The sequence below is a fragment of the Urocitellus parryii genome, chromosome 11 (genome assembly GCF_045843805.1).
Source record: "Urocitellus parryii isolate mUroPar1 chromosome 11, mUroPar1.hap1, whole genome shotgun sequence".
NCBI classification, from domain to species: Eukaryota; Metazoa; Chordata; class Mammalia; order Rodentia; family Sciuridae; genus Urocitellus; species Urocitellus parryii.
Genome location: NC_135541.1, coordinates 90,840,312 through 90,863,637, shown reverse-complemented (window position 1 = coordinate 90,863,637; position 23,326 = coordinate 90,840,312). Strand labels below are relative to the sequence as shown.

The 23,326-nt window shown below is 36.7% G+C and overlaps 1 protein-coding gene across 1 annotated transcript in view; it reads left to right on the top strand.

The window, feature by feature from the left end:
* The window catches only part of Vav3 (vav guanine nucleotide exchange factor 3), a 357,495-nt gene that overhangs the window by 212,941 nt on the left and 121,228 nt on the right, over window positions 1-23,326 (top strand). The window lies entirely within an intron of this gene.

The following is a 23,326-nucleotide window of genomic DNA, read 5'->3' as shown; positions in this document are numbered from 1 at the left end:
GGGTTCATGTATAGTGTCTGTGAACTTATTAGATCATTTCTCAGTTTCTAAAGCCTAAGACAAAAAGGCAGTCTCTTAGGAATAGAAAGAAATTGAATCAAGTTAACTATTATGTATATTATAGGAAATAAACCAAAGTGTTTTTTCCTATTTTCTTATACCACTCAATACAATATTTCACCCTTGGTCACCCAAATGTGGAGTGGGGGGTGTTCGTATACACACCAAATGTATTGGTCTGTTTTGTGTTAGTTGTAACAAAATATCTGAGATTAGGTGCTTTATACAGAAAAAAAGACTTAGCTCACAGTTCTGGAGATGCAAGAACACTGTGCTAGCAGTTGCTTAGATCTGGTGAGGGTCCGTGGTACCTGGTATCACAGTGGTGGGAGTGTACATTAAAAGAGATCACATGGGGAGATCCTCTTGAAAAGCTAATTGCTCTTCACTAGGCCTCCTCTCTTAAAAGGTTTCATGACCTCAACACTACCATAGGGGACCAGGCCTCCAACAAATGAACCTCTGAGGAACAAAACACATTCAAAACATTAGCACCAAGCAGTTCCAGTGGACAATATCAAGGTGTCCTCTAACTCGATTTAGTTCTGACACTGTCTACTTGGAATTTGACTAAGATTCTGTAGGTTTAGGAGTTAGTCTCATTAGACTGACCTCATTTCAGACACCATTTAAAAGCAGTAGGTTGTAACCTATGCCTTCAAATGAATGACTGACAAAACTTGATGTTTCTGTGACTTCCTCCTCAGGGTTATATGATTTGCTAGAATGTCTCACAAAACTCAGGGAAACGCTGTTTACATTTTCTGGTTTATTATAAGGGGTATTATGAAGGCCACAGATGAACATCCAGGTGAAAAAGATGCAGAGTATATGGGAAGAGACATGGACCTTCCATGGCCTTTCCAGGTGCAACAGCTTCCAGGAACCTCCATGTGTTCAGCAGTCCAGAATCTTTCCAAACTAGTCCTTCTGGGGTTTTATGAAGGCTTCCACATGTAGGTGTGATCGATTAAATCATTGGACATTGGCGATCAATTCAACGTTCAGCCCCTCTCCCCTTCCTGGAGGTTGGTGCATGTGGGAAACAGGGTAGGCTAAGCTCCATAATCTTATGGTTAGTTCTCCTGGCAACCAGCCTCCATTCTGAGGCTATCCAGAAGCCGGTTCAGAGTCTTCTCATCAAAACAAAGGTGTTCCTCACACCCAGGAAATTCTAACATGTCAGGAACTGGGTTCAAAGGCAAACATGATAGCAGTAGATTCTCCCAGCATCCCCACCTACAAAGGAGTTAGGAACACTGTGTCAGGAACCAGGACTAAGACCAGTATGTTTTTATTATTTCACAACTGTTTTTGTGAACCATCTGTCTGTAAAGTCCCCAGGCCCAAAGGAGAATCCAAGTGTAGATTGACAAGATCAAAAGGGGTCCAAGTGGAGGGTGGTGGCAAACAATGGAGGACTTCCCTGAGGTCTAAGCTGGGACTGCAGCATTTTTAGGGGCTGTTCTCTGTTTGTGTGGGGAGAGATGAGGCTCCTTAGGAGCAGGAACACAGCACCAGCCAGGGACAAAGCCCAGAGACTGGGGCATGTGATGCTTGTGACTGGGACTAGCAAGGCCCCTGGGGAGATCTTATGCCGCAGTCTGGCTGGGCACAAATCACGAGCCACTGAAGCAAGAACAGACTTTATTTTTTTACTGCAAGAAAAAAACCTCACACACGCTCCTGGGGAATCCTCCCAAAAGCCACGAGGCTCCTGCAGGAACTCCCCGCCGGAAATCTCTCCCCGGGAAAATCCCTCCTCCTGCACTTCGCCAACCAATGGGAACTCCCGGGGAATCCCCGTGAGAACTAAAAATAGCGCGAGAACTCAAAAATAGCGCTAGAACTCAAAAGTAGCGGCGGAGGCGGATATTAACGCCTTGCCTGTCAATCAATACTGTTGGCAAAATGCCAGGGGCCATACAGACTTGGCTGTGGCTCTCAGCATCTCCCCCCTTCTGTTTAATTAAACAACAAGTAATGTGGCTTAGGGACCGTGCCTGTTAGGTAGTCCAATTCAACATATGGTCCTTACCCGTCATCGGATGAACTGACCTCTAGGCGTCAGCCTCCTGTCTTAGGTTGGTACCACTGCAATCGGATCATACCCGTCACTGACTACCGGTCCAGCATACAGCCATACTTGTGGATAGGCCTTTGCACCAGTGGGGGGGTGAGGTTCTTTGCCTCACCTCTGTTGGCCCCCAAATTTGTCCTTGGTGCCAGTGGGGGGGTGAGGTTCTTTGCCTCACCTCTGTTGGCCCCCAAATTTTAGGGCATCACTAGTAGAAGGGAGGAGGATGAAAAATGCCATGACACCAAGCCAATTGAGGGCTCCTTTGAAAAATTGTACCACCGGTGACACCATCAGCAAAGATGCCAGCATTACCACAATTCGCTGCACCAACAGATAGTTCATAATGCATACAAGTGATACATAGTCCAGGCAAGTTCTGCAAGCAGTTCAAAGTAGAGGAATCTGTCAATATGTCCATTTCCTCCCAAAGTAAATCTACTCCTTGATTGAGCATTACTTGTTGAGTTATTATTCACTGATGCATCAGTTTATACAGTTTGTTGTGATAGCTACTGAAGAAGCTGTAGTTTGGTTTTATCTTTGTCTTCACCGGCACTGGGATGAAGATAGGAATTCTGGCAATGATGCTAGTAAAAAAAATTATGTAACATTCCAACAGGCATTAAGAAAACAATTTTTTGAACAATTTACATTATCCTGAACAGAATTATTAAATATGAGAAGGAAAGGTGAAAGCAAACAAACAGATCTGTTAATCTCCTTATTTGTTCACATATTAAAACAATTTTCAACAGCTGTTTACCCAATCTAAATTAAACCATTAAAATCACGTGAATAAAAAAAAATTCGGATCCATTTATTCATGAGCGCTCCTCATATAAGATATATGGACATACACACATACAGACATACAACATAAAACAGAAGTGTGCGCACATAACATACAACATATAAGACAATAGTAAAGGCCTTGTAGCTTTACCTAGGTGAAATCTCCATTGCAATGTTTAAAAACTCAACAGTCAAAAAATAAAACTGATCAGAAAAACATTAACCTAGGTTTGTATGAGCTCAAAAAATAAAACAGAACTTTATGATGTGGGAAAAATGCAATAATAAAATAGATATTGAAAAAAGGCACCATGGTTAATCACTGTCGCAGATGTAAGAATAGCCAAGCTGGAGCTCTGGATATCAGCTGTTATGGATTTCAGTCAAATCATCTTCTTTTTCTGTAGAAATTGTTTTGGTTAACCTCTCTGGAATCCAAATCGGCTGCTGTTCTCCTTGTGGGAACACACAGACGGAACCCCGACTCCAGACAATAACTGGGTTGGGACCTTTCCATTGTCCTGTTAGAATATCTTTCCAAAGTACCTTAGGCTTATGTACATTTTTCGGATACATATGTCTTTCTGCAGCACTAAGTCCTGATGAATCCAAATTTAGAAAGTTTAGAGTAAAAAGGGTTATTTTAAGTTTATCTTTGGGGGATATATACCCCTTTCCAATTCCCTCTTTTTGCTTTAATAAGTACGTTTTAATAGTTTGATGAGCTCTTTCAACTATGCCTTGTCCCTGTGGATTGTATGGGATTCCTGTTATATGAGTAATACCAAAAGATGAGCAAAATTGTTTAAAAGAGTTAGAAGTGTAACCAGGACCATTATCAGTTTTTAACTGTTTAGGAACACCCACAGTGGCAAAATTTTGTAAGCAATGAGCTATAACATCTTTAGTTTTTTCTCCGGCATGAAGAGAGCCCATCAAGAATCCGCAAGAAGTATCAACTGTAACATGTAAATATTTTAATTTTCCAAATTCTGGCAAGTGTGTGACATCCATCTGCCAAATATGGTTAGGTATCAGTCCTCTAGGATTGACTCCAAGATTAACTTGTGGTAAAAAGGTCACACAATTTTGACATTGTTTTATTATATGCCTGGCTTGTTCCTTAGTTATTTTAAAACGCTTTTGTAAAGTATTAGCATTAACATGAAACCTTTTATGAAAATTTGTAGCTTCTTCTACAGTAGAAAAAATATGTATATCATGTGTAGTTTTATCTGCTAAATCATTGCCCAAACTAAGGGCTCCAGGCAATCCTGTATGTGCCCTGATATGTCCTATAAAGAATGGATCTTTTCTATCCCAGATTAGACTTTGTATAGTGGAAAACAAAGAGAAAACAGTAGAGGAAGGGGAAATCCTACCTGCATCTTCAAGGGATATTATAGCATTAACTATATACTGACTATCAGAAAATAAATTAAATTCAGAATCTTTAAACATCACAAAAGCTTGTAAAACTGCATTAAGCTCTACCTTTTGAGCTGATTGTTTGGGTACTAAAAATGTAAAAGTTTGATCAGGGGTAACTACTGCTGCTGTACCATTATTTGACCCATCAGTGAATATATTTGGAGCATTCATGATAGGGATTTTTCTTGTCATTTTTGGAAAAACTACAGGATGCTTAGACCAAAAAGACAACAAAGGATTAGATGGTAAGTGATTATCAAATGAAACATTAGATTTACACATGATTATTGCCCAAGTATTTAACTCATTAGCTAACTCATCAATTTGATCCATAGTATATGGAGTAATAATTTTATTGGGAGAAATTCCAAACACTCCCTTTGCTGCTTTTATTCCTTTGAGTATTAATTGTCCTACAGCCTCAGGATACCTAGTAAGAATAGTGTTAGGAGAATAAGATAAATGTATCCACAATAACGGACCATCTTGCCAAAATACTCCTGTAGGAATATTTTTTGTTGGTATTACAATAAATAATAAAGGCAAACTTATATCAATTCTATCCAAATGCATATTTTCCATATATGTTTCAATAATTTTTAATGCCTTTCTTGCTTCAGGAGTTAATATGCGGGGTGAATTTGGATCTGATGGACCTTTTAGGATATCAAATAAAGGTCCCAACTCTCCTGTTGGTATGCCTAGATAAGGCCTTATCCAATTTATGTCTCCTAATAACTTTTGAAAGTCGTTAAGTGATCTGAGTTGATCTACTCGTATTTGAATTTTTGGTGGACGGACCATGGTTGAGGATAATAGAACTCCTAAATAATTAATTGGAAAATTTAATTGTACCTTATCTATTGCTATCTCTAGATTATAATTTTTTAACAAATTTGTAAGTGTGGCATAACATTCCAGCAATGTGTTTTTATCTTTGTGTGCTAACAATACATCATCCATATAGTGAAATATTTGTAGTTCAGGATTTTGATTTCTAAGTGGCTGGATTGCTTTATTAACATAAATTTGACACATAGTTGGGCTGTTAGCCATCCCTTGAGGGAGCACTTTCCATTCATATCTCTGATCAGGACCTTCATGATTCAGTGCAGGGATAGTAAATGCAAAATGTGGACTATCCTCAGGATGAATTGGAATTGAAAAGAAACAATCTTTAATATCTATAGCTAAAACATACCAGGTTTTTGGTAAAGCAGACAATTGGGGAATCCCTGATTGAGCAGATCCCATAATAACCATCTCATTATTAATGGCTCTTAAATCTTGTAATAATCTCCATTTACCAGATTTCTTTTTAATGACAAAAATGGGAGTATTATAGGGAGATACAGAAGGTTGTATATGTCCCTCCGCTAATTGTTGTTTGACCAGGTCATGGGCTGCTTGTATCTTTTCTTTAGTCAGGGGCCACTGAGAAACCCATACCGGTCTATCTGATTTCCAAGTGATTTTTATTGCCTCAGTGACCCCTTCTGAAAACCCAGTCCATGTCTATTTATTCTTTGATCTATTTGTATTGTTGCTGCTATACCTTGTTCTTGTTTTTCTAATCTTTTTCCTTTCCTAAAACCTTGTCTAGCCATAATAGTGGGTGCATTTTGATTGATATTATTTGTTAATGTCAAACCTAATTGATCTAAGACATCTCGTCCCCATAAATTTACGGGAAGATGATCCAATACATATGGCTGTATAGTTCCTTCACATCCTTCAGGATCCTTCCAATCTAAGACCATTGCACTTCTATGGGGATTAGTTGCCACTCCTAGGCCTCGAAGCGTTTGAGTGGCTTGTTGTAATGGCCAATGTTTTGGCCATTCTTGACGAGATATGATGCTAAGGTCTGCACCTGTATCCAGTAGCCCATTAAATTCATGTCCTTGAATATTTAGTTTTAGCATTGGGCGAGAATCTAAATTCAAAGACAGCATAGCCCAATCTACACCTGTGGAGCCTAAACCCCTGGAACCTCTTTCCATAGTACTACTGGAAAATTTATCATGTAGGCTGGATATTATTAATAACTGTGCTATTCTATCTCCTGGTGAAATTACTGATATACCCTTTGGAGAACTAGCTATAATTTTTATTTCACCTTCATAATCGGGATCAATTACCCCGGGACTTATCATAAGTCCTTTTAGCATAGAAGAACTTCGTCCTAACAATAAGCCTACTGTTCCTTGGGGAAGAGGTCCTTTTACTCCTGTGGGAATGATTTGAACTCCCATCTCTGGAGTTAGTACTGCTCTGGCGGAGGCGCAGATGTCCAACCCTGTGCTCCCTCTGGTTCGTCTGATGAGAGATCTGATGGATAATGTGTCCTGGGTACTACCCTGATGGGGTTGCTGGGTTCCTCCATGGTTTTTCTGGGTTCCTCCAGTGCCCCGTACATTTGTGGTCGTGGGCCCCGGAGCATTGGGCCCCCCTGTCCGTTTTTTGGCAATGGAGCCTGATGCCTTTCTCCACGATATCGTGGGTAACCACCTGGTCCTTGTCCATTTTTTGATAATGGAGTACCCTCTATGGTGGTTTGAGAACTGCATTCATTAGCCCAGTGTCTCCCTCTACGGCATCGTGGGCAAATATCCGGTGTTCTATTCCTTTGATACCTAACTTTGTTAAACCTTCCTCCTATGGGGCAACTCCTTTTAAAATGTCCCGTTTGTTCACAATTATAGCATGTTTTTGTCCTGGCATCTAAAGCCTGTTGTACTGCAGCCGCCAAACTTGCCCTTGTTCATTAACATCTCTACATAATTTAATATATGTGTTTAAATCTTCATGTCTCCATGGTCTAATAACCTCTCTGCAGCAACGATTTGCTTGGTCATAAGCCAGTTGTTTTATTAATGGCATTGCTTGTTCTGTGTCACAAAAAATTTTGGTGGCCGTTTGAATAAGCCTATCTACAAAGTCAGTGTAAGGTTCATTAGGTCTCTGTATTACCTTAGATAGCTGACCTTGTAAATCTCCATGTCCTTGTAAAGTCTTCCATGCCCTAACTGCGTCTGCAGCAATCTGTGCATATACAGCAGGATCATATTCAATTTGTTGCCGTTGACCCTCATAAGCTCCTTTTCCTAGCAGCATCTCTAGATTTCTTTGAGGGTAACCAGCTGCTGCATTTCGCCTAGCTGTCTCCCTGCAAAATTCCTCATTGGCAACCTTCCATAACAAATATTGTCCTCCATTTAGCACAGATCTACACATGCTAGCCCAATCTGCTGGAGTCATGTCCAAGTTAGTAATGGATTCGACCATGCTTACAGTGAAAGGTGCATGAGGACCATAGGTTGTTACAGCCTCCTTTAATTGCTTCACTGTTTTGAACTTTAATGCACGGTGAATTCGCTGCCCTCCTGCCTGCTCAAGTACAGGGCATGCTAATCTTTGAGGTCCTGTCTCAGGATCCCATCTATCAACTACGGGGTTTGAGGGGGTTGAGGGCCACTCAGCTATCTCCATAGGTGGAGCTGTTGGCTGAATTACGCCCTCTGGTGATAGATCGGTGTTAGTAGCAGCCTCCTGTTGTTGCTTCCCCCCTGATAGCTGTTTCTCCTCTAAGCTTTCTTCCTTTAAATTTTCTTCCTCTGTCTGACTAGCTTGAGAGACCTTCTCTTTTGCTTGATCTAAATTGTCTTTCTCCATGGTTTGAACCTCTAACAATTTATTTAACACTCTTTCAGTTTGTTTTTTACTAATTTCTAATCTGTTACAAAGATAACGCAACCCAAAAAGATAACACAAAACAAAACCGAAACAGAATGAAACAAAAATGGAACAAAAAATCGTTGTATCAATTTTCCTATTTTCTGGACATGTGCATTTGTGGTCTATTTCTATCTCTTCCTCAGGGGCAAACAACTTCAAACCTTGAGCCAACCATTTTTCCCAGTCTGCCTGAGAAAATTCTAGGGATAGGCAGCTTGAAACAAAACCAAAACAAATCAAAGCAAGAACATATTGTTTTTTAAAATGGTCACCCATTCTCTTGCCTTCCCTTAGGGGTAAGCAATTTCACTTACCCCGCCCGAAGCTTCAGACGTTCCCCGTGCGGGCCGCCAAATGCCGCAGTCTGGCTGGGCATAAATCACGAGCCACTGAAGCAAGAACAGACTTTATTTTTTTACTGCAAGAAAAAAACCTCACACACGCTCCTGGGGAATCCTCCCAAAAGCCACGAGGCTCCTGCAGGAACTCCCCGCCGGAAATCTCTCCCCGGGAAAATCCCTCCTCCTGCACTTCGCCAACCAATGGGAACTCCCGGGGAATCCCCGTGAGAACTAAAAATAGTAAAAATAGCGCGAGAACTCAAAAATAGCGCTAGAACTCAAAAATAGCGGCGGAGGCGGATATTAACGCCTTGCCTGTCAATCAATACTGTTGGCAAAATGCTAGGGGCCATACAGACTCGGCTGTGGCTCTCAGCAATCTTAGAAGAGAGAATAGGGTCCTGATGCTCTGGTTCATCACTGAACCTCACCTAATGTTGGGGCTTGGAAGGCCCTGTGGTTCCAGCAAGTCTTTTTATGTTCAGAAAGCAAGGGCAGGATTTAATTATGTTTTTTTTTAACACACATTGGCTAATAAATAGTAGGCACTTAGTAAATATTTTTGTAAGTTAATTCACTACAAAGAATGTCTTTAGAATATTTTTGGAAATTTTTAAAATATATAATCTGACACATATGTCTCTCTCAAGCCAATGAGACAGTTCTGACTTTTGTTTTAGGAATAGCCACTTGAATTTTACTGCTCTGTATGCTTTTTTGTCTCACTTGGGAGTTTAAATTATTTCAAAATGGATAGAGACTGTAGAAGAGAGAATCCCAAAGCACAGGACAATTTGAAGTTCATTGACAAGAATAGTGAGAAAAGTGCACTTTGCAGAATATTTTACTCTGAGTTTCTCTAATGTAATTAGTTTTGAGCGGGGGGGGCAACGTTCAGTAGAAAGTGAGGACAGAGGATCCATCTAATACTTCATGGTGGAGAAGGAGTCTGGTTTGAGCCATCTGCATATTCTGAAACCCTTATGCACAACTGACTGTAGCAAGCAGGCTGTCTCAGATACCTCTTTTCTATTCATTATTTTGGACATCCAAATAATGACTTAGCCAGAACATTTTAAGCTGGGTCCAAATGCCAAGGTTACTTACATGATACTAGTTAATAACATTAGAAATTGCCTCCATCTGCCAAGAATGAAGACAATCATGATCTCATACCAGGTTTGGATTCATTTTTCAGAAATATTTGGGAAATGCTATCGCCCAGTTTGTAAAGTGGAGACATAAAGCAACAGGTAGAGTGAACAGTAGCTTTCAGTCATTCCAAGGCTAACAGAAGCAGAAGTTTAGCCTGAGAATTCTGCTTTCGGGTGTGTGGTTTGAAATTCAGGCTTCACTCACCAGTAGCATTTAGAAACTTTGGGTTTTCCCTTCCTCTGAGATGGTCTTGACAGGAGGTTGAGTTTTCCTTAGGGAGAGAGAGAAGCTCATCTGCTTCTGTTTCTACCCATCTGCTTTTAGATAGAGTGCACAGCTTGCATCATATTCTCTCTTCTTAAAGGTCAGATGTGCTTCCCAGCTGCCTCTGTAGCCCCCCAGTTTCCTTTCCTATGTAGCCTTCATACCCCTCATGTCTACTGGTTCTATGCATGGGAAGCCTTGCATTCTCAGAGCTTTTATCATTTCTCAACTCAAATGCTGAAAGCTTCTCAGGTCTCTTCCGAAGAGATCCCTGGCCATTGATTCTCGTCTATCAGCCCTTAGCCTCATCCTGCTCCAAGAACTTCTCTAATATAGATGTTCTACAATAGCAGCCCCTATCTTGGAAACCACCATCATACCTTAGTTATTTCTGCTGAATGGCCTTCCCCAGCCACATCACCTATCCAGATTTATTTGGTTTCTGTTTACTGCCTGTTTTTTTCATGCCCTAATTCCTTTTCCTGTACCTAAATGTTGTTTTGAATCGTGAACTGACACTTGGTTCTCTTGCCCAACTCTGGATATTAGCTTGCAAACTGTTTCCCTGAAGAGATCTGTGCTTTACCCATCTTATACCTTTGAGCCCTGATCCCTTCTCTAGTGCTGTGATATAAGTGCCTTCTGCATTATCTGTGCCCTGGGTATTCCTAGGACAGGACAGCTACCTGTTCTCTCCTACGTGGCCTCCTGTGGTCTCCAGTTCTTGTGTTTTGATTTCTGCTGACCAAAGCAGTTTAGTGACAGCTTCCACTTGTGCTCTTGATCTCGCTCACGGTCTCACCTTCTTCATAAATCATTGATGTGAGTCTTGTCTGTTCTTTATGGTGAATTCATAGGCAATAAGTATATTCATAACCTATAAGTCCTGCTGGGTCTAAAATGTTATCAAGCTTAAAATCTTTAAAAAAATTTTATCTTATTTTTTTTATTAGCTATTTGGTCACAGTAATGTCTACATTTAATATACCTTTTCCTTTAACAAGTATAATTTAGCATTTTAAAATTCTTGCTTTTTTAGAATGATTGGGGGTTTTGATAGACAGTGGTAGCCTCAGTGCCAAACTTAGAGAAATCCTGCTCAATTTACAATGAACTTCTACACAGACTTCACTAGAAGAATTTGTTTGTAAAGGATGAAATGTTGTTTGAAACCCCCTATTTCATACATAATTATTACAGAATTTGAAGGGGAACATTTATGAATCTTGTTGCTTTTCAGTCTTCCTTATTATTATTGTCTTGTTACAATATCATCTTTGTTTTCAAAGGCTTCTAAAACAATTCAGTGGCAAACTTCATATTATAAGTCATAATTTAAAATGTTCTACCATGACTTAAGTTTACTGTGCCAGATCAGCATTCATAATTCATGTTATCTGCAGCATTTGAGTTATGGTATTGATGTGTTAGATCAGAGAATATTCAAAATTTTCAGGACCTGTTTCTTATGTGGAAGGACTGACATGGCAGGAGTTGTCCTGCTATTTAAACCTGAACATTGAAGCAGCTCCTATGTCTGTCTTACTCCATGAAAAGAGAATATTTAACAATGTATTTTAGTGAAAGAATTGAAGTAAAGCAAAGTAATACATATTAACTGGAGATCCATGATTGATGGGACCAGATAAGTATACTTTTGAATTCCCACTGTTAGAAATGGCTGGTGCATAATAGGTACTCAGTTAATCTGTTGAATGAATGCCTAAAGAAACCGTATTAGAAGTAAAGAGGAGTTTTAATATGCTTAATCAGTGTTTATTACTCTTTGGTGATATGGGGATATTTACATTGATTTACCTCAATGAGATATCTTTAAGTTTTAAACTAAATGTTTCTCACTTTTCATGGCAAAAGGAATAATAGGAGTAGCATCTAGCATTTCTGTAGTGCTTTCCATTATTTTGTTGATAAAATCTATTTATTAAAATGTACACATATATATTTTTATTTATCTTCAGAACAAACTTGAGTGACAGGATAGCTACCAACAAGTGGAAATTCTCTTCCTTCTTCCACTCTTGGATCTTGGTCTTTTACAGCAAGAATGACTGGAGATACATGATTTATCACTTTGGTGAAGAAACTAAAAATAGAAAGAATGCGTTAGACATCACAAGTCACACATCAAGTTAGTAACAAATACAGACCCAAATTACCCATAGTCTGACATTTTTTTCTACATTAAATTTATTATAGTTTTAACTGACTTTATGTCTCATTCAATAATTTCCTTGCAATGTCACTGAAATACAATGATGGATGTGTATTTAAAATTACTATAAAGCCAGTGTTGAATGAAATAAAGAGGTTCAATATATAATAGATAAGAAAATACTGTTTTTCAGAGCCAAGCATTATCTTATTTTTATTGGTATTTTGAAGTCTTTATTCATTTCCCTAGATAAAAGACTACGTGATTTGGAATATAAGGAATAAATTTGATTGTGATTTATAAATCTTTTTTTCATACCTTTTATGGATCCTCAGAAACAACTGAAGATGTCACTTCTGAAGGTTTTTCTTTCTTTCTTTAACTTGTTTTTTGAGGGACCTGTTTGTTTTCATTTTTTATTTTTTACCCTTTCAAATAACTAGGAGCGTAATTAGTATGCTTTGATATCATGGGAACAAATTATTGGGAAATGAGTTATGATTTAGGACAGTTTATTGAAAGATTATATTTTATCTATTACCTACTTTGGTAGATTTTATTTCACAATATAGGATATGTTAAAAATAAATATTTGGGTTTTATTCTGGAAATTTTCAGTTAATGAAAGAGCAAGTAGGAGCAATATTTAGTGATACCCTTAAAGTTGTATTTCACAGGAAAGTCAAAACCATATTTATCTGATCTGTTCTTAGCCCTGGTGGAGAAATGTGTCATATAAGCTAACATCTATTAAAATAATGTAGCCTTTTATTTGTTTCAGAAATTTCTTCTAGATTGTAAGGTCTAGTGCCTCTAGAGCTAGTTTTTGAAGATTTGGCACAAATGTTTGCCTTATTTACATAAAGTTTCATATGTTTAGGATGTTAATTCTTGAATTTGAAAGCTATTTGACTACCCAAACTTAGTGTTTGACTTCAGGGGAGAAAATGAGGTTTCAGAGATGATTTTTAAGTGGAATAGGTCCTGGAAGTGTCCCTATTGAATTGTTTCTGCTGAACAATACTGTGATCTTGTATTCTTGGCTCATATCAAAAAGGGCTAGAAGGCACTCAGTTGTGTATAGGGATGTTGTTGAAAACATTGGTTGTAAATCACACACAGTGTCCTCAGATGATAACTTATCAGAGTAATTTTTCTTGCCAGGAAAATGGTTATAATTTTCTTAGGATTGATCCTGTTGTCCTCTTTGCTGTGGTTACCAGGAAGTTTAGCACAAAATTTGTGGCTAATGTTCAACAATTAACCTTTTACCTTTTGGGGTATGTTTTATAAACCAACTTTATTCTAATATGGTGCATTTAATCTCTTTTGGCAATCCATTAAACATCATCAATATTTGACATCTGTGTGCTAGACGCACTGCACGATGCTACAGGGACCATGCTAAGCACACCCTGACATAGTACTTGGCTTCAGAGTCTTGTCTTTTTGGGGAAAAGAAACATTAAGCAATTTATCATACAAATAAATATAAAAAGGAAATTGTGATGAGTACAATGAAGAGTATTACTTGGTGATCTGAGTCTCCTAATCAGCATTTGTCCTAATTCTGTTTTCCCATGCTATAACCTTTTTAGTAACAGACAGATACCGATATCACATGTGCATTCATATGTACATATAGGTTGTTTTTAGTAAACTTTTTTAAAAAATATTTTTTTAGTTATAGACAGACAAAATACCTTTATTTTATTTGTTTGTTTTTATGTGGTGCTGAGGATCAAACCCAGTGCCTCTCACATGCAAGGAAAATGCTCTACCAACTGAGCCACAAAGCCAACCTTTGGTATACTTTTGCACTTGTATTTTTTCTTGTGAAAACTCTTGTCCAATGTGATTAAATAACCAATTATTTTTCTTTTGTATGAATGTATCACAATTTATTTGCCCAATACCCTCATTATTGGGCATTTAGCTTATTTATAATTATTCACTATTATAAAGAACCAAATAAGCTTTCTTTCACTTCTTTGAAAAACAAGGTTTCCTACTGGGCTAAATATATTTAAGAAAAAAAAATGCATCCCACACCCCACACTCAAGAAATTTGGACAGAGTCCTAATTTAATTAGTTGGGGGTAGCAGGAACAGCAACAGTAAATGTAGCATAGTTTAACTAGCTTTTCTTGGACCCACAGTTTCCTGCATTGGACAGCTTCTTGCCTGTTCTGAAAAATTCAATTCATCCTTTAGCAGAGTGGTTATATATGTAGGCTAGTCTCTCTCTTTGAAGCACTTACCAGCCTGTGTGCTTCCATTTAAGGAAGTATTTACAAATCTGGCTGTTAGTTCTTAACCAACCTCATCAGCAAAGACCACATCCCTTACAGGAGTGCAGAAGAGAGTGCAAAATAACCAATGCCCAAGAATGGTCCTGTGTGTCATGTCTGTCGAAGCCTTCCATGTTCCTGAGTATCACACATTTACTGATGAGGCTGAATCTTTTATCAAAGGCCTGTTTACTGGTTGCTTTTCTTTATGGATTTCTTGTTCACTTCCTTTGCCAACTTTTCCATGGGTCGGATTTATCACTGTGTTCCTGTTGTTTGGTGGTATTTTCACATATGTTGCAAACATTTAATTCAGTTTGTCTTTACTTTCTAATAGAGTTGTTATATTTTTAATGTAATGATTAAGAGCCTGGGCTTTGAGATAGGTGTTTGTCTCAGATTCTTTTCAGTGACCGTGGACTTTTGTCAATTTGCTTGTAACTTCTTTAAAGCTTTATATGTATTGTTGTGTTTGTTTCTGTTTCTCCTTTTCTATACTCTAAAAAAAAACTTAGAAATAAAATGAATAATATATGTTCACTGTAGAAACTTAACACAGGTAACTCTGAAATAGAAACATTAGAATCCTTCATAATGCTATCACCCATTGTTCATATTTTCACCTATATATATTATGTTAACAAGCAGTTATTTTTCATATTAATGGGGATCATCATATAGATTCAGTTTTCTTAACAATTCTTTTTATATATTGTAAATATCTCTTGATTAATGTATGTCTACCATATTATTCCTAAATTCCATTGTGCAGATGTATCATAATTCATTTCCTTTCTTTAAATTAAAATTTCTGATTTTTATTTATTTATTTTAATATTTATTTTATAGTTGAGCACAATATCTTTATTATCTATTTTTATGTGGTGCTGAGGATTGAACCCAGGGCCTTGCACGTGTTAAGCAAGTACTCTACCTCTGAGCCACAACCCTAGCCCCAAATTTCTGATTTTTAATTGTTAAAAATTTTATTATAATGAACACTTCACAATAACTTCTGTTAAGCAGAATTTTTGTCAAAGAATGAGTACATCTTAAGGGCTTGTATATTTTTATATATTCACCCATACTATGTACTTCTTTCTTTTTTTAGACTTTGATGTGTAAAATTATATCTTGTTATTTAAATTTGCATTTCTTTTGATTTCTAGTAACTCTCTATACATGTCATTTATTGAACATTTTTATTTCTTTATATATTGAACCACTCATTTCTTCAGTTTTCAATTGGGATATTCATTTTTTCCCTATGGATTTTCATGTACTCTTACATATTATAAGGGCATTAATCCTTTATCATACATATTACAGATATGATTTCTACTTTATCTTTAATTTATTATTATTTTTGACTTAAGGAAAATTTTGTTCTTTTCAGTGAAAGCACATTCAGCCACCTTTAAATTTTTTTTTTACCTTTAAAGATGATGTTAATAGTCATTAATATTTTCTTCAAATATTTCTAATTTTTTGTTTTTCTTTAAGCAAATTTCAGTCTTCTATTTAAATTTTACCTTTCTACATAGAATATACGCTCCATGAGATCAGTGATTTTGTCCCTTAATCTTGTTGGCTATATTTCCATGGTGCCACATGATAGGTATCTATTACATCTTTATCAAATAAGTACTGTAAATCTTTATCTAAACTTTATATTGCTGTAAAGCATGATAGACATATGGCTTCCTTAACATTTTTAAAATTCTGTTTTTTATGACATATTTATAGTTGAAATCTATATTTTTTTCTCTATTTGGGGGATTCTTCCTCTCCTTTCCAATTTATTTCCTATTTATTTCTTCCTCATCTTTAAATCCCAGTTCTAGCATTGTTTCCATTGCCTTCTGTGATAATCCACGGACAAGGTCACATTCTGCATTTCAGCTTTTTCTAATACCATCTTTCATTGTGGTACTCAGCATGTCCTGTTTTGGAATTGTTTGTGGAATTATTTAAATGTTTGAAATGTCTCCCCCCACCCCAACCAAATAGGCAAGGGTATTACTTAGGTTTGCTCATCATACTATTCCACCACCTGAAACATATTAGGCATTTAACAAGTTGTTTTTAAATGAGTTAATTTTTTGAATAGATGAATAGTGAAAAGTAAATTGACATAAAAATTATAAGCCAATTTGTTGCATAAATTTGACCCTCCTCAAGACTTTTTTATTTTGTATTATTGGTCTTTCCCAGTTTTATTGTTCTGATTTTTAATTGTTTTGTACAGATTTAATAACTGTACCTTTAAAAACATTTTAGTATTTATTTCTGAGGTAATGGTGGCTTTCCATATATTCCCCATAATAATTCACTATGGTTTAAAAAACTTCCCAACTATTCACACATTTATTCTTCCATTTGGATTTCATAATCATGTTTCAAGTTGAAAATAAAATCTCATTGTGAGTGTGTGTGTGTGTGTGTGCGCGTGCGCATGTGTATGTGTGTGGTTGTTATAGGGGGAAAAATTGTTTTAAACATATAAATTAATTTAGAGAAAGTATATTTATAATAATATATTTAGACTTCGTATTTAGGAATCTTCCCTGCAGGTTTTATTTTCTTGAACACTTTTCATTTCCTTTTGTCAATTTAAAAATTTAATTCATATAGAATCCAAAATTTTCATGCTGGGATTTTTCTTGGACATTTTTTTGTGCAGAAAGTAGCAGGCTTAAATTTGCTATTTAGAAGGATCTGCTTCTGGGGATGGCTGGTTCTTGGCGGACATTTGGAAACTTGGCTTTAAAATATTCCCAGTGGTACTAAGCAATAGAGTTAGTATGCAATGGAAACTGAATTTTATTGTGCCAGCCTGCCTAGACTGTCTTTTTTAAACAATGTGATTTATGGTAAGCATCCACTTTTCTTCTTGGAGTTTTTAATGATTATGGCTGATCATGTAGACAGTTGTGTCTATATGTCTAGGCTCCACAAAATCCTTAAACTTTGATTCTCAAGAGGTTTTACTAGGTAGAGTCAGTATACATGTCATTGCATTTTGCTAATGAATATTGGACATTTATACATGAATTTCTCCAAATGCCATTTAATGATTCTTTTTTTCCTTTTGGTTTTATTAGAGTTCAATTTCTTTCCTTGGCTTTTCTCAATAATACAATAGTGTCATCTTCAAATGAAAATTATGTGGAGTTTTTAAAAATAATATTTATCCTTCATATTTATTTTTCTTGTCATATTACATTGATTGGATATTTCACAATTGGATTGAATGATATAACTTGACTTCAGGAACTTAATGTATTTGTTTTAGTGTTTTACATTAAACATGTTCTCTACTGAGTTTGCTTTATGTTAAAAAACTACCCTTCAACATCTGGCAAAATGATCCAATTCTTTGTTGGTTCTTAATTAATGGAAGATGTGTGTGTGTGTGTGTGTGTGTGTGTGTGTGTGTGTGTTTAAAACTGTTATTAAAAAGAGCGATTTATGTAAGTAAGTATCCTAAAGATAATAAAGGATACATGCTATTTTAAATGATTTTAAAACCTTGCTTTGGAAAAGAAGATTAATTTAAATAATTATTGGTTATGGTAACTTATTGCCACCTAAGTGACAGAGGTTAATAAGTTAATAGTAGAATGTAAGAAATGCATCCATCTTGTTATATTGAAAGTAAAATAATTTAATAGAATAATAAATAGAAAATTATTCAGGATTCTCTTGATAGTGTGTATTTTCTGAATTTCAGCAAAAATACACACACATACAGATATCCATGTATATGTATACATTTTTATATATCGGTGTGTTTTTGATATTAAAAAATCTTGCAGCATTCAGGTGTGTGTGTGTGTGTTTATTTATCATTGACATCTGCTTCCAGCTCTCACCTTTACTTTCAATGCAATATGAAATAACTATTTTTTATCCTTTTTTTTTTGATAACAGGGATTGAACTCAGCAGTGCTTAACCACTGGGCAACATCTCCAGCCCTTTTTATTTTGAAACAGTGTCTTGCTAAATTTCTGAGGCTGGCTTTGAACTTATCATCCTCCTACCTCCCAAGTCATGGAATTGCAGGCATATGCCACCACACCCATTACTCCTTGATATTTTTGACACAATTGCCAGAATATTTATACGGGTAATATTTAAATGTTAACAGCACTGACATGACATGAGATAACAGGATGTCTTATATTAATCCTTATTTCCTCTGGTCAGGATTGTTTAGATGATTTCATTTCAATAGTATTTGTTTCCTTTATTCCAAACCTATATGACAGTATAGTCAGATACTAAAATAGAGAAAAAATGTTAATTTTAAAAATCAAGTGGAACATCAGTAATTTTATGTTTTATTTATATATTTTTTAAAGTTTTCTTACTTGTGAGTGATGAAACTTTTTTGGTCTAGTAAAAAAATCTTTATCTCAGCTATATGCTACAGTGCATATCTAGAATCCCAGCTACTTGGGAGGCTGAGGCAGGAGGATCTCAAGTGTGACACCAGCCTGGGCAACTTAGCAAGATCCTGTTTCTAATTAAAATTTAGAAAGGGCTGGTGATTTAGCTCAGTAGTAGAACACCCTATGTTCAATTCCCAGTGTTAAAATAAAAAAAAAATTATCTCTTTTGCTTATTACATTTTTCTATTTGATGTTGTGGCAAAGGGAAGCATTTGAACACAAAAGAAGAAAATGCTACAGTGTGAGCACATTTTCCACCCATTTTGTACCATTGTCTCAGGTGTGAAAACCTATAAAAATTTAATATGGTATAATCATATTTAGTATATAATTATATATCATGTTTATATCACATGATATAATCATGATTATATACTAATAATAAGAATATAATTATAGTCATGGTATAATGTTAATATCATATGTATATATATATATATACACATATATATATGTATAAGCTCTAGATTCTGATTTCCAACCTATGTGAAAGCACTTGTGTCTATTTTGTTGAACTATTCATGGTCTTGAAAACCTGGTCCTTTATTGGTGTTTTCCTGGTAGAATGTTTGATGACTATACAGAGGCTGGGTTAACGGGGAGAAGACAGTCACCCAGCCCTCAAGCACTGCATGGCAAGTGGGGCGGTAGGAATACAAATGAGTCCTCATGATGCTTCATGGTGATTTCTTTCAGGACTACACAAAGTCAGTGAAAGCATAGCAGGTCTATGTAACTTTGCATCACTGTTAAGGAAAGAATTGTAAAGGTTGAAATGTCTGAATTTAAGCACTGTTTCTACTCCTTCTCTAGTTATTGGCTCCACAGGTATAATGTTATTGTCTAGTATGTAAGTAGTAGTCAGGGTTCTGTATAGTGAAATGGAGCTGTGTGTGTGTGTGTGTGTACATGTGTGTGTACGTGCATATGAGTGTATCCTGAGTTTTGAGGAGGTATTTTCAAGGTTGCGTCAATAATTGGTCAGATTTTCAGGGAAGGAGATGGAACATTGAAGAGATAAAAGAGAATAAATATGCAGAGATAATAAAGGGGAGGCGAAAATTTGCTGTGGCTCTGCAGTCTCTATGTTGCAAGATGGAGTGAATGGATAAGAAATTTCAGGAAAGATATGGAAGTTGAGTTTTCATGTGGTGTATTAGAGATGCCTGAGTTATAGTTGGGAATACAGAGCTGGAGAATAGAGAGAATGAAGAAGATGCCTAGGCTAATGGGAGATTTGTGGTCCTCCTTCAAGCCAGTGACGGAGCCAGGTGAGAATGGGAGACCACCTGAGGAGAGCACAGAAAGTTATAAAAAGCCCTAGGAGTATCAACATATATTGCTTTATAAATATTTGATGGCCTGATTACTTTTATGAAAATGAACCCCATGTGGAACAATAGCTATGAGAACATTTTTACTTAGATATCCAAAAGATTCCATCCAACTTCCCCAAAGTAAATTGTCATGTATTAAGACAATTGAATCTTTTATGTGTAGCTACATCTTTTATGTGAGCAAGTGGACTGACTTATTTGATTGTCAGCTCTCTGGTATAGACAGCTCATCCACATAGTTGGTCTTGCTGTGCCCACTTTTGCCTCATTAGAAGGAACTCCCTATGTGGTACTTACAGAGATTTTTTTTCAACTAAATGTGATATCACTTCTTGTATAAAATCTCACCTCTTCCCTTGGCCCCTGCTAAACTTTTACCTCATTTCCTACATCTCTTTTACTCACTGGACTGTAGCTGAAAGGTCCTATTTTCTGCTCCTGCCTTGGGGCCTGTTTATATGGCAATTACTCAGTAAATATTTATGAAAGGAGTGAATGTCTCTGCCTAGATTTGTTGTGAGCAAGAAATGTGGAAAAGCATAGGAACAGCTTAGTGATGTGCCTGGTGCCTTAGAGATGTACCACAAAGGCCACTGCTGACCATTTTTGCCCTTGTTTTTCCCAATCTAGAATCCTGATGTTATTCTGTCCCCTTCTGCTCCAGTCTTCCTCCCCAACTCTTCCAATCTGGCCAATCCACTGTCGTTGGATTCTCAATCCTCACAGGATATAGTCCATGTGGGTTGACCTCTCTGTTCCCTTTAGGTGGCACCCGGTATGACTGCATCCATTCCCTGGACCTTTTCATACACATCCTCTCTTGAGTACTTCTGTTTCTTTCTGATTGAACACCAGCTCTGGGTCAGGCAGTATTCTAAGCATTTTACATACATTACCTCACTTTTCAAATTTTGTTTTATTAGTATTCCTGCTCTATACTTACCAACTCGCCTAAGGTCACACCGCTACTGATTTGCAAGTTAGGATTTAAGCCCAGGTGGTCTCATTTCAGATTCCTGCCCTCTACTCTGCTTTTATATTCAGTAGTGCCTCAGTAGCAGTTTCAGGGTCACCAAGTTAACTTTCATTCTTTAATGTTTGATTCAAGAGTTTTAAAATAATATGCAGTTATAGTTTTAAAAAATTATAACAGTTTCTCCTTTCCACTCTACCCTCACTTAAAGTTTCATTTCCCTTAAGGCAACTACTGTTAACAATATTTTCAGGTTTTTTTTATAAGATTAAAAAAAATTCATGGTGTGTTTGTGATTTTCTTTTCAGATTTTTGTCTTTTGAAAAGTCAGCTTATTCCCAGTTGGTAAAAATTTTCAATACAAATGGTCCAAATACAACTCTAGTACATATACATAAATATGCGCACACACACACACACATACACACAAAACTTGGTTTGACCCCAGGAGACAGTTGCATTTCTCTGTCCAAGGCCAATTCCTGAAATTCATTAAATTCTTAGATATTTGGGACCTATTACATAAGTTTCTGCCTGACAGAGACCTACTTTTATTTGAAAATTCCAGGCTGATTAATTCTTCAGGTTCCCAGGACTGAAACTGTTACCTGACAATTCATCTATGACTGTATCACCTTGACGCTCAGAGAAAAATGAACAACAACAGCCCTTACTGGCTAAGGAAATGGGTCTTGATGCTCTTTTCAGTGCATGGTTATATGGATTCAAGAATCAAATGTTTTTCCAACAATGCCAGGAGAGCTTAGTTTTTAGATTCTTACATTTTCTCTTCTCCCTTCCTGAGGAAAAGCTCTGTGATTTTTAATCAGCACCACAAAAATGCCTCTGTGGAAGAGGCCATACTTTTCGGCATGCAGTAGAACATTTTCCTAAAAAGTGAGGTCACCAGAAGCACAGAGCAGAGAAATCCCAGATGGCACTAATATTTGATTTCATTTTTAGCACGCTCATATTCAGCAGATGGATGGGAAGGCTGACCTCTCTGACACTTCTGCATCACTGCCTGCTACTCCAATTGCCTTTGCGAATGTTTTTTCATAAGGCTTCTCCTGGTACCTCTGAGATTGATGCCTGGTCACCTGCCTGCGTTATGCTTCATTACGCTGAGGCTCTGTATGCTGAGAGTTGCCGTATTCAATAAAAGGGGAAATCCTAGCTCATCAGTATCTCAAACTTTTCCTACAATCTCTCAGATTGTGTATGACATCTTGGAGTGTATTATTTTAGCTTTCTAGGTGTACTTTGATTTGTATCCATATTAAAACTCTCCTAATTCTTCTGCTTTCTTCTATGCCTGGCTAAATTCAAAAGTGTTTAAAAAAAAAAAAAACCTCTAGAAATGGTTAAATTTAAGTGCTTCCAACACTCCTACTACACCCCAAAACCTGATTATTTTTATGTGGATATTACTGATTTCTCTCACTCTCTAAGAGTGGCCAAGAGCACAGACCTGGGTTCAAGTTTTTCATTTGCATTTTCCTCATTTTAGAGCAAGCTTTGCTTTAAAGCAGACCCAGTTTCCTTTTTGTAAGCTAGTGCTATTATTAGGGCCAGGCAGTGAGAACTGATGTGAAAATTAAACAAGGTAATGAATGTCAAGTGGTTGTCTCAGTATCTGGCACAATCTACAATGAATGTGAATTTAAGATATGTGTAATAACTTTTTGTTGTTTTAGGTGCATTTACTGCAAATAAAATGCAAAACAAATGATGAAATAATTTAGCTTTTCTTGGATTGCAAAGAAAGTGAATTATTAGGGAAGAAGTTTTAATTATCAGATTAATGCCTTTTTAAAATCTTTCTATAAAATAATTTTTTTTTATAAATCATTAATAATCCATACCTATTTAGAGACCAACTCTGTAAATTCACGGTGCTCTGCTTCTCCTTCCCACTGTCACCAACTAGTTTATATTTCAGTGGTGTTGCTGGAGAAAAGAAGCTATCATATAGCATGAATATCTAGCAGATTTTGCTTTTTTTCTTAGCAGGTTGACCTAGGGGACCGTGCTTCAGAGTCCTTTGGAAACACTCAGTTCTAAGGAGAGATTATGTCCTTCTGTATTACAGGTGCTCATAGCACTGGCTGTTGGTACATGTTTTAATGTGTAGATGGCTTAGAAACCATTGCATATTTAATAGTCTTTTTGCTTGAATCAGATCTCTACCCAATGCACTTTTGATGGATTTAGCTTTTAGGTGCCTAGACTGCTG